The 12,780-nt window shown below is 33.8% G+C and overlaps 1 protein-coding gene across 1 annotated transcript in view; it reads left to right on the forward strand.

The window, feature by feature from the left end:
* Positions 1-12,780, forward strand: part of LOC111044119 (protein TANC2) — a 513,289-nt gene that overhangs the window by 69,411 nt on the left and 431,098 nt on the right. The window lies entirely within an intron of this gene.

Raw genomic sequence — 12,780 nt, forward strand, 5'->3', positions numbered from 1 at the left:
ATCATGTAAGCTATGTACAATCTAATAGAATCTATAAGGACGGAGAATTAAACATTTTGTTAATAACTTTGGTGTAAATGAAGCTTTATTCTTTCAGATACGATGAGCATATAGCATCAGCTGATGAAATGCAAAATGCACGTGTCCATGGCGCATGAGTCTGTACGCACCTTAAGGTTTTCATCCTAACTTGAACTATTGATATGAGTAATTACCAAATTTTATGCAGCACTTCTCAATTCACGTTCTATAAGGCTTCCACTATTCTTGAAATAAAGTATAAAACAGTACAAGGTTAGGTTGGGTTAGGTTAGGTTGGGTTAGGTTAGGTTAACTGAATGATTCTTATTTTATTTCTGTAATAGAAGGTGTATAGCGATACTTTTGCAATTAATATTTGAAACTGCGAGAACCGATCTCTTTGAATCAATGCCTTATTATCCGATAAGAGGCAGCTTTGATAAAGATTTGAATAAATTGAGTTTTAGAGCCGATTTTATAGCTCAGTTTATCTCTCTAGAGTAAGAGAGAAATTGAGCAACAGCTAATGATTGAGTGGAGACGAGTGGATTGATAGTAAAAAGAGAAATGGAAAAGTTTACCATTTGTACTAGATACTATAAAAACAGTACTAGATACTATAAAAACAGTACTAGATACTATAAAAACAGTACTAGATACTATAAAAACAGTACTAGATACTATAAAAACAGTACTAGATACTATAAAAAAAGTTCTAGTTAGCCTACTATAGAAAGAGCATTACAAAGACCTCTCCCATTGATCTCATGAAATTGTTTTGTTTTTGACAATTTGCAACATCTTGAGATTTATATTACGAGAATTGTGATTAATCACTACTATATTCATGCATTTTTTCATAAACCATAAACTCATTGCACATTTGATGGCCCTTGTAATTTGATGCCAAATAACTTTATTATTATTGCACATTGTCTATTTTATTTCTGGTTTGACGACAAAAAACTTTATTATTATTAATTCTCATAGGCAATTTATATCGAAATGATAACTTTTTTACAAACAACAATCATTGATTAACTCTTCAATTCGCATAGCATGTCTACCAAATTCAATTTCTCTTGCTATTTACCAAGTCAAACTGCTTTCACCAATCACAGACGAGTACACTCCCCTCGTATTGTTTGACCACGCCTACCAGCCGTGCCATTGGATGAAGCTCCTACGTCACGAAAATGCTTCTCTGAAGACTGAACAGTCATTTTCGTTCCGTTCTTCTTCCCAAAATAGAAGTAAACCACAATAAATCAGTTGTTAGAAATTGTATGTTATCGATTTACATTGTTTGAAGTGGGAGATCAAAAAATAATTTTGATCAGAATAGAAGTTGAATAAGGTATTGATTATAGAACTCCTCCATAATTATAATAACACAGTTCCACTTGTTATCTCCATTCTTATTGATTCAATTACAGAAATGCAGTTGAAACCAACACATCTTCAGCTAAAAATGACAGCTTCAAAAAATAAAAATTTGATACACCGAAGTCTATATAATATTGTTGTACTTGGTCCAAATATCTCTTCAAAATAGTCTTTCACAAAAATAGATGTTGAAGGTTATATTTGATGAGCATGACTCGCTCTTAACCTTTTCCAATGAGTTGTTCTTATCACTTTTCAATTTATTGTGATAAAATCGATAAAAATAAATTATTATCAGGTAACATACATACACAAAATTATTATTATTGAAAGTAAAATTATTGTACTTTCTGATAGTCATGAGGTCTGTAATTGCAACTTAAACAATATCTAAAGCTGCGTATACATATTCGCTCTTCCAACCCGCACCGAGCACGCTCCTCCCTCGTACCACCATCGAACCACAGTCGCTTCTCCCACGCACCCATCATGAACGTTACGGAAGGTGTTAGATCTTCTCGCGTTCCCCGGTCGACCACTGTTGCTCACCGGTCGATCATCAATCGCTCTGCTGGAGTGACGTTCGGTTGCGGAGCAGAGCGAAAGTCTGTACGCACATTTAGATTTTATTGTGATTGATTATTCAAATCATACTGATTACTGAAAGTTTTCTGTTCTGAAATGTATTTGAATAGCTTTGTCTACTCATTACTCATAAGGCAATCTGAGGGCTCCAAATAGATTATTGAATGTACTGCACTATAATTGAAGGTAAACCGAATTCTTTATTGATCGGGCGAAGTGAGGTCTAAGATTCAAGTCGACGGTTTTGCATTCCTCTTTATGTTCGTATTTATGTTCCGCATTTACAGCGAAGCGTGGCAATAGATTTCCCTGATATTTTACAAGTATTTGATCCTTTTTGAATTTCGCGTCGACGTATATATAATTTTTTTAATTTGCATTTTAAGGATAATACAAAAGGAAAAGGAGTCTCCTTCAAACGCCAATATTATCGCAAAAATCAGTCTATAGAATTATTCGTCATAAATCAGCTGTCGAGTTGATTATAAATCACATGCAATGACGCATGCAATAATTATTAATATCTCTATGTAATTTGGTAAAAAATCAGCTGTCGTGTGGACTATTAATTGCATGCCTCATTGCATGCAATTTCTATGCACTATTAATTGCATGCAATGACGCATGCGGTTATAACTAAAATAATATAGTATTTTCTCGTGACCTTACTCTGCTTTGAACTCGGGCTGACCTGTTGCCCTTGAAGGAGATCAGCCTTTGATGTTAGCATTTTTGATACACCAACCCCAACAGCCATTAGTCGCTTTCATACAGACATCTCGCCGACACGACATAAAATAGACAGGATTTACTCTGTTGGACAGTATAGAGGAGGCTGTGATTTATAGCTGCGCGAGGACTACTATTCACAGAACTACTAGTTTAGATGGGATTGATAGGATTACTAATACACTTTTTCAATTTTTTTGTTTGTCATATTTCAGCCAATCACATAATAAATTATCAAGTTTTAAATAGCCTCATTCAAATGAATTATTATATTGTTACTAGCCGTCAGGCTCGCTTCGCTCGCCATATCCGTCTAACCAGGGGGCTCCGCCCCCTGGGCCCCCGACTGGATCGTCCAAGAATGAGATCAGCAGGCTCGCTTCGCTCGCCTGCATTTTTCATTTGAGCATTTTTATCATATGTTAGAACAATCCAGTCGGGGGTCCAGACTAAACGTCTAGCTAAACGGATATGGCGAGCGAAGCGAGCCTGACGGCTAGTAATATAATATTCCCAGGATTGAAGTAGCAGTGCCCAATCAATTTTTCCGCGATAAATGCATTTAAATCTTCAACTTGGTGCCAACCTAACAAAGTCAACTCAACTTAATGCCAACCTGACAAAATTATTAATTTAGTTGCCAGTTAACAACTGTTTCGAAGAGGTACTCTATCTAGATTATAGTTCTATAGTAACATATGATATGGAAATTTCAATTATAATTAAGAGATTGGGAGAAGAAGAATATACATGCTAAAAGACGAACTTTAAACCCTTAAAAACAACCCTTAGAGTTAAAATATTGCCAAAAGATTTCTTAGTGCGCCTCTAAAGGGCCAACTGAACATACCTACCAAATTTGAACGTTTTTGGTCCGGTAGATTTTTAGTTATGCGAGTGAGTGAGTGAGTGAGTGAGTGAGTGAGTGCCATTTCGCTTTTATATATATAGATTCACCTAGGATTTATTTCTCATAAGGCAAGCTAGAGTATTTACAATTTTTAATTGAATCAACTTTCAAGTTCACCGCCTCCATTCATTGAAATTCTCATGAGAGAGACCCTACAACACAATTCTCACTAAAAAGTTCATTCATAATAAATGATAGGTAGGTAACCTTATTCCAGCAATAATATACCAGACCAAGAGAACTGACCTGAGACAAGACGATGTGTTTCCAGGTCAAAATCCAGTTAGACGCTGAATACTTATGTTAAATCGTGATTCGCAAATTTGCAACAATAGACAAGAGGAAATATACAAGTTGAACAATATCGGCTACGGGAATGAGTGAGTGAGAAAGAGATACTACATAATATTATTGCTGGACTTATGATATATGTTCTGTGTTTTGAAAAGAGTTGGAGAATGAATGGAAGGGAAGGGTTAACAATAAGAATTGAGAGAAAAGAGGAGAAGAGAGAGGAGAACAGAGAAGAGAAGAGAGAGAGAAGAGAGAAGATAAGAGAGAAGAGAAGAGAGAAGAAAAGAGAGTGGAGAAGAGTTTGAGAGACGAGAGAAGAGAGAAGAGAAGAGAGTGTAGTAGAGTTGAGAGAAGAGAGAAAAGAAGAGAAAAGAGAAAACAGAAGAGAGAAGAGAAAAGAGAAGAGAGAAGAAGAGAAAGAGAAGAAGAAGAAGAGAGAGAAAGAGAAGAGAGAAGATAAGAGAGAAGAGAAGAAGAAGAGAAGAGAGAGAAGAGAGAAGAGAAGAGAGAAAAGCGAAGAGAGAAGAGAGAAGGGAAGAGAAGAGAGAAGATAAGTGAAGAGAGGAGAGATGAGAGAGGGGAAGACAGAAGAGAAAAAATAAGAGAAAAGAGAAGAGAGATGAGAAGAGAGAAGAGAAGAGAGAAAAGAGAAGAGAGAAGAGATGAGATGAGAGAAGAGTAGAGGAGAGATGAGAGAAGAGAAGATAGAAGATAAGAAAGAAGAGAAAAGAGAAGAGAGTAGAGTTGAGAGAAGAGAAAAGAGAGAAGAAAAGAGAGAAGAGTAGAGATAAGAGTAGAGAGAAGAGAGGAGAGAAAAGAGGAAAGAGGAGACAAGAGAGAAGAGAAGAGAAGAGAAGAGGAGTGAAGATAAGAGAAGAGAGGAGAGAGGAGAAAAGAGAGGAGAAAAGAGAGGAGAGAATAGAAATAAGAGAAGAGAGGAGAGATGAGTGAAGAGAAGAGAGAAAAGAAGAAACAAGAGAAGAGAGAAGGGAATAGAAGCGAGAAGAGAAGAGAGAAGAGAAGAGAAAAGATAGAAGAGAGGAGAAAAGAGAGGAGTGTAGAGAAGAGAGAAGAGATAAGGAAGGAACAGAGAGAAGAGAAGAGAGAACATAAAATAAAGGAAGAGAAAGATCACAAATAAAAAGAATTGAAAGAAAAGAAAGATCAAAGATGAACATAGAATGGAAAAAAGGCTATGAGAGAGGGAGGAAGAAAGAGATACAATATAATATTACTTTACTTATGATATACTGTATATAATACCATGTATAGAGACAGAGTTGAAGAAATGAATGAAAGAATAAGATGGACAAGAATAAAAACAGAATGGAGAGAATACAACTTGAACAATATCGACTATGGGAGGGAGTTGAAAAGAGATAAAATATTGCTGGACCTATGTTGAATGCTGTAGTGTGTATGAGGAGAGAGAGAGAGAGATTCAGATTCAGAGAGAGATTGATTGATTGAGTACTTTATTTATGTAGATTACAATATATACTGTTATGTATACACTTATATACAATAGCTTACAATACAGAAAAATTATAGATGAATTCACATAATATAGACTAAGAAAATAATTATTGAACTGTATATGATATGAAAAAGTAATTTGTAATATAATAACTATAGATAATTATATTGTTATGCATCTACATAAATTGGCGGAGCTTTGGACTTATCAATGTCCATTCTTCGGAAAGAATATTAAAAATATCCTCCCCACTAACTCTCTACCAAATGGAAGGAGGGTAAAAGAGATAAAATATTGCTGGAGCTATGTTAAATGCTGTACTGTGTATGAGGAGAGAAAGAGAGAGATTCAGATTCAGAGAGAGATTGATTGATTGAGTACTTTATTTATGTAGATTACAATATATACTGTTATGTATACACTTATACAAAAGCTTACAATACAGCAAAGTTTTAGATGAATTAACATAACATGAACTAAGAAAATAATTATTGAACTGTACAATGATGCGAAAAAACCTATTTCGAATAACTATACAAGACAATTTGTAATAGATCTACATAAATTGGCGGAGCTTTGGACATATCAATGTCCATTATTTGGAAAGAATATTAAAAATATCCTTCCCATTAACTCCCCACCAAAGAGAGATTGATTGATTGATTGATTGATTGAGTACTTTATTTATGTAGATTACAATATATACTGTCTTATACACTTATATACAATAGCTTACAATACAGCAAAATTATAGATGAATTTACATGATATAGACTAAGAAAATAATTATTGAACTGTATATGATATGAAAAAGCAATTTGTAATATAATAACTATAGATAATAATTATATTGTTATGCATCTACATAAATTGGCGGAGCTTTGGACATATCAATGTCCATTCTTCGGAAAGAATATTAAAAATATCCTCCCCACTAACTCTCTACCAAAACGTTAATTTCATTATTTAAACTAAGGATTTATTTATTAATGGAAATATTGTAAAAGTTTTAATCAATATGAATATTTAAGATAAAAAAACAGAAAATTGATAAAGTAAAATAATTATATAGGTAGATAAGATCAAATAATTGATTAATAAAATGAGAGAGAGAAAGTGAGGGGGAGAGAGAGAGCGGGTGTGAGAGAGTGTGTGTGTGTGTGTGGGAGAGAGGATTATTAAGAATATAGAGGAAGAACAAAGAGAAGAAAGAAGAATAGGATAGAATAAGATGGTAATTATTAATACTGTGGTTCAGATTCGAGCCGGAGGCACTTTGCTAAGATTTTATTGTTTTGTTTTATCATTGTATAGTCAAGCGCAAAATAACATTGGGAGAATGTGTGTCAAGTTATTATAAGATTCATTTCATACTGTCTGCATTGTTTTAATAGGAAACATTGGTATTATTCTTAAGGGTTACTGATAGTTTTAAGCGAATCTCATTTTACAGTAGAAGGTTTGGAGGTTCCGGTTATTCCGATATGATAAACATAACCTATTTTTGGACGATTTCTATAAAAATTTGGGAAAGGAACAATTTTGGGCTTTTAGCCTGTTGTTCCTTTCACAATCATTCATAATTGAGAATATGACCATCAGTGTATAAATGAATAAATATGATTGTGGTTTTAAAGTTGCTGTGTCTTGGTTCATACTAGTAGTTCTGTGAACAGTAGACCTCGCGCTCAGTAAGTTATATTGACCTGTTGTTATGTTTTCTCAAAAATTAATAAATAATTTATCAATTTAAAATGTCTAGAAAAAATCCTAAATAAATATAGAGCTTTCTGTCCTATCGTACCGTGACATGTCATCCCGGAATGTGAGTGTGAGCGCTGTTATCAGGTCTCGCTGCAACTGTCTACAACGTTGATGGAAAGATACAATTTTCAAGATGTTCGATGTTTTTGAACGGGTAGTATTATCGTCCACTAGACAGCTGATTTATGATGAATAATTCTACAGTCTGATTTTTACTTTCCTTGCCCTATTACCATAGGTAAGGGAAGGATTGCTTTCCGAAAAAAATTAAGGTACCCAAATTTCTAAATTTCTATACGTTTCAAGGTCCCCTGAGTCCAAAAAAGTGGTTTTTGGGTATTGTTCTGTATGTGTGTGTATGAGTGTATGTGCGTCTGTGTACACGATATCTCACCTCCCAATCAACGGAATGACTTGAAATTTGGAACTTAAGGTCCTTACACTATGAGGATCCGACACGAACAATTTCGATCAAATACAATTCAAGATGGCGGCTAAAATGGCTAAAATTTTGTCAAAAACAGGGTTTTTCGTGATTTTCTCGAAAACGGCTCCAACGATTTTAATCAAATTTATACCAAAAATATTTATTGATAAGCTCTATCAACTGCCACGAGTCCCATAACTGTAAAAATTTCAGGAGCTCCGCCTTTATCTATGTAAAGTCTGATTTTAGATACCCAATTATCAGGCTTCAAATACAATTTGAACAAAAAATTTCAAGTGGAAAAGCTTGAACTCTATTCATGGGAAATTGAAATGTGCAGCTCTTATTTTTGACAGGAATGGCCAAATCACGTTTACAAGTATCACAATTTTACATCTTTTTGAAACTATATTCATGAGAAATTGAAATGTGCAGCTCTTATTTTTGACAGGAATGGCCAAATCACGTTTACAAGTATCACAATTTTACATCTTTTTGAAACTATATTCATGAGAAATTGAAATGTGCAGCTCTTATTTTTGACAGGAATGGCCAAATCACGTTTACAAGTATCACAATTTTACATCTTTTTGAAACTATATTCATGAGAAATTGAAATGTGCAGCTCTTATTTTTGACAGGAATTGCCAAATCACGTTTACAACTATCACAATTTTACATCTTTTTGAAACTATATTCATGAGAAATTGAAATGTGCAGCTCTTATTTTTGACAGGAATTGCCAAATCACGTTTACAACTATCACAATTTTACAACTTTTTACAACTCTATTCATGGTAAATTGATATGTGCAGCTCTTATTTTTGACAGGAATTGCCAAATCACGTTTACAACTATCACAATTTTACAACTTTTTACACTCTATTCATGGTAAATTGATATGTGCAGCTCTTATTTTTGACAGGAATTGCCAAATCACGTTTACAACTATCACAATTTTACAACTTTTTACAACTCTATTCATGGTAATTGATATGTGCAGCTCTTATTTTTGACAGGATTGCCAAATCACGTTTACAACTATCACAATTTTACAACTTTTTACAACTCTATTCATGGGAAATTGATATGTGCAGCTCTTATTTTTGACAGGAATTGCCAAATCACGTTTACAACTATCACAATTTTACAACTTTTTACAACTCTATTCATGGTAAATTGATATGTGCAGCTCTTATTTTTGACAGGAATTGCCAAATCACGTTTACAACTATCACAATTTTACAACTTTTTACAACTCTATTCATGAATTGCCAAATCACGTTACAACTATCACAATTTTACATCTTTTTACAACTCTATTCATGAGAATTGAAATGTGCAGCTCTTTTTTTGACAGGAATGCCAAATCACGTTACAACTATCACAATTTTACAACTTTTTACAACTCTATTCATGGGAAATTGATATGTGCAGCTCTTATTTTTGACAGAATTGCCAAATCACGTTTACAACTATCACAATTTTACAACTTTTTACAACTCTAGTCATGGGAAATTGATATGTGCAGCTCTTATTTTTGACAGGAATTGCCAAATCACGTTTACAACTATCACAATTTTACAACTTTTTACAACTCCAGTCATGGGAAATTGATATGTGCAGCTCTTATTTTTGACAGGAATGGCCAAATCACGTTTACAACTATCACAATTTTACAACTTTTTAAAACTCTATTCATGGGAAATTGATATGTGCAGCTCTTATTTTTGACAGGAATTGCCAAATCACGTTTACAACTATCACAATTTTACATCTTTTTACAACTCTATTCATGAGAAATTGAAATGTGCAGCTCTTATTTTTGACAGGAATGGCCAAATCACGTTTACAACTATCACATTTTACAACTTTTTAAAACTATATTCATGAGAAATTGAAATGTGCAGCTCTTATTTTTGACAGGAATTGCCAAATCACGTTTACAACTATCACAATTTTACATCTTTTTACAACTCTATTCATGGGAAATTGATATGTGCAGCTCTTATTTTTGACAGGAATTGCCAAATCACGTTTACAACTATCACAATTTTACAACTTTTTACAACTCTATTCATGGGAAATTGATATGTGCAGCTCTTATTTTTGACAGGAATTGCCAAATCACGTTTACAACTATCACAATTTTACAACTTTTTAAAACTATATTCATGAGAAATTGAAATGTGCAGCTCTTATTTTTGACAGGAATTGCCAAATCACGTTTACAACTATCACAATTTTACAACTTTTTACAACTCTATTCATGAGAAATTGAAATGTGCAGCTCTTATTTTTGACAGGAATTGCCAAATCACGTTTACAACTATCACAATTTTACAACTTTTTACAACTCTATTCATGAGAAATTGAAATGTGCAGCTCTTATTTTTGACAGGAATGGCCAAATCACGTTTACAACTATCACAATTTTACAACTTTTTAAAACTCTATTCATGGGAAATTGAAATGTGCAGCTCTTATTTTTGACAGGAATTGCCAAATCACGTTTACAACTATCACAATTTTACAACTTTTTACAACTCCAGTCATGGGAAATTGAAATGTGCAGCTCTTATTTTTGACAGGAATTGCCAAATCACGTTTACAACTATCACAATTTTACAACTTTTTACAACTCTATTCATGAGGAATTGAAATGTGCAGCTCTTATTTTTGACAGGAATTGCCAAATCACGTTTACAACTATCACAATTTTACAACTTTTTAAAACTATATTCATGAGAAATTGAAATGTGCAGCTCTTATTTTTGACAGGAATTGCCAAATCACGTTTACAACTATCACAATTTTACAACTTTCTACAACTCTATTCATGGGAAATTGATATGTGCAGCTCTTATTTTTGACAGGAATTGCCAAATCACGTTTACAACTATCACAATTTTACAACTTTCTACAACTCTAGTCATGGGAAATTGATATGTGCAGCTCTTATTTTTGACAGGAATTGCCAAATCACGTTTACAACTATCACAATTTTACATCTTTTTACAACTCTATTCATGGGAAATTGAAATGTGCAGCTCTTATTTTTGACAGGAATGGCCAAATCACGTTTACAACTATCACAATTTTACAACTTTTTAAAACTATATTCATGAGAAATTGAAATGTGCAGCTCTTATTTTTGACAGGAATTGCCAAATCACGTTACAACTATCACAATTTTACATCTTTTTACAACTCTATTCATGGGAATTGATATGTGCAGCTCTTATTTTTGACAGAATTGCCAAATCACGTTTACAACTATCACAATTTTACAACTTTTTACAACTCTATTCATGGGAAATTGAAATGTGCAGCTCTTATTTTTGACAGGAATTGCCAAATCACGTTTACAACTATCACAATTTTACATCTTTTTACAACTCTATTCATGGAAATTGAAATGTGCAGCTCTTTTTTTTGACAGGAATTGCCAATCACGTTTACAACTATCACAATTTTACAACTTTTTAAAACTATATTCATGAGAAATTGAAATGTGCAGCTCTTATTTTTGACAGGATTGCCAAATCACGTTTACAACTATCACAATTTTACATCTTTTTACAACTCTATTCATGGGAAATTGAAATGTGCAGCTCTATTTTTGACAGGAATTGCCAAATCACGTTTACAACTATCACAATTTAATCACGTTTACAACTATCACAATTTTACATCTTTTTACAACTCTATTCATGAGAAATTGAAATGTGCAGCTCTTATTTTTGACAGAAATGGCCAAATCATGTTTACAATTCTACAACTCTATTCATGAGAATAAGCAATACTACTAAAGTAAATCGTAAATAGGGGAAAATAGTGGACAAATCCCCTCGAATCTGAAAGTGATAAACGCTAATTGAAGTTTATTATTATCAGTTCTCACAGCGAATTGAAATTAGCATGGGTGCGTGACTTAAGCCACTTTGTCTTATTCATCGACTTGTTGCTGGCGTTTCACCACGAACACTGGAAAAACGCAACAAGTCTACCAGATTGAGGTCCACGTTATAATGGCAGTGGAGAAAGATAGGGGAACACTGTTGCCGATTCTCTGCCTTGCCACTTCCTTCTGTAGAGGATAGCTTTTACCTATAGCCTATAGTGAGGTCCTCGTTATATTGGCAGTGGAAGAAGATAGGAGGACAGTGTTGTCGATTCTCTCCCTTGCCACTGCCTTGTGTAGAGGATAGCTTATACCTTTAGCCTATAGTGAGGTCCACGTTATATGGCAGTGGAGAAAGATGGGAACTAGTGTTGCCAGTTCTATGCCTTGCCACTTCCTTCTGTAGAGGATAGCTTACACCTATGGCCTATATTGAGGTCCACTTTATATGGCAGTGGAGAAAGATGGGAACTAGTGTTGCCAGTTCTATGCCTTGCCACTTCCTTCTGTAGAGGATAGCTCATACCTATAGCCTATAGTGAGGTCCACGTTATATGGCAGTGGAGAAAGATAGGGGAACACTGTTGCCAATTCTTTGCCTTGCCACTGCCTTCTGTAGAGGATAGCTTATACCTATAGCCTATAGTGAGGTCCACGTTATATGGCAGTGGAGGAAGATGGGAGAACAGAGTTGTCGATTCTCTGCCTTGTCACTTCCTTCTACAGAGGATATCTGATATCGATACATCTAATGTAATAACTGTTTATTCTTGTTTTGAATGAACAATAGTTTTTTATACGTCCATATAATAGCATGTTGCTCCTTCCTAATCATATGTATATGATTTGTGATTCTGTCCACGGATAAATAAATAAATATTAAATAATCTATAATATAATACATGAAAGAATACGTACAAGATAGGAAATTCACGAATGACGCATCTTCACGTCAAAAAATATAGGACTGATTAACTTGAAATTATGCATATAGAATCTTTATTCATCGAGGAAGGTTATAGGCCTATTTTAATTTCTTCAATATTTCAGTAGAACAAGCTTTCAGTTTTTCAAGTTTTATTTAATCTAATAACTCATGTTTACAACTATCACAATTTTACAACTTTCTACAACTCTATTCATGGGAAATTGAAATGTGCAGCTCTTATTTTTGACAGGAATTGCCAAATCACGTTTACAACTATCACATTTTTTTACAACTCTATTCATGAGAAATTGAAATGTGCAGGTCTTATTTTTGACAGAAATGGCCAAATCACGTT

The sequence above is a fragment of the Nilaparvata lugens genome, chromosome 4 (assembly GCF_014356525.2).
Source record: "Nilaparvata lugens isolate BPH chromosome 4, ASM1435652v1, whole genome shotgun sequence".
Classification (NCBI taxonomy): Eukaryota; Metazoa; Arthropoda; class Insecta; order Hemiptera; family Delphacidae; genus Nilaparvata; species Nilaparvata lugens.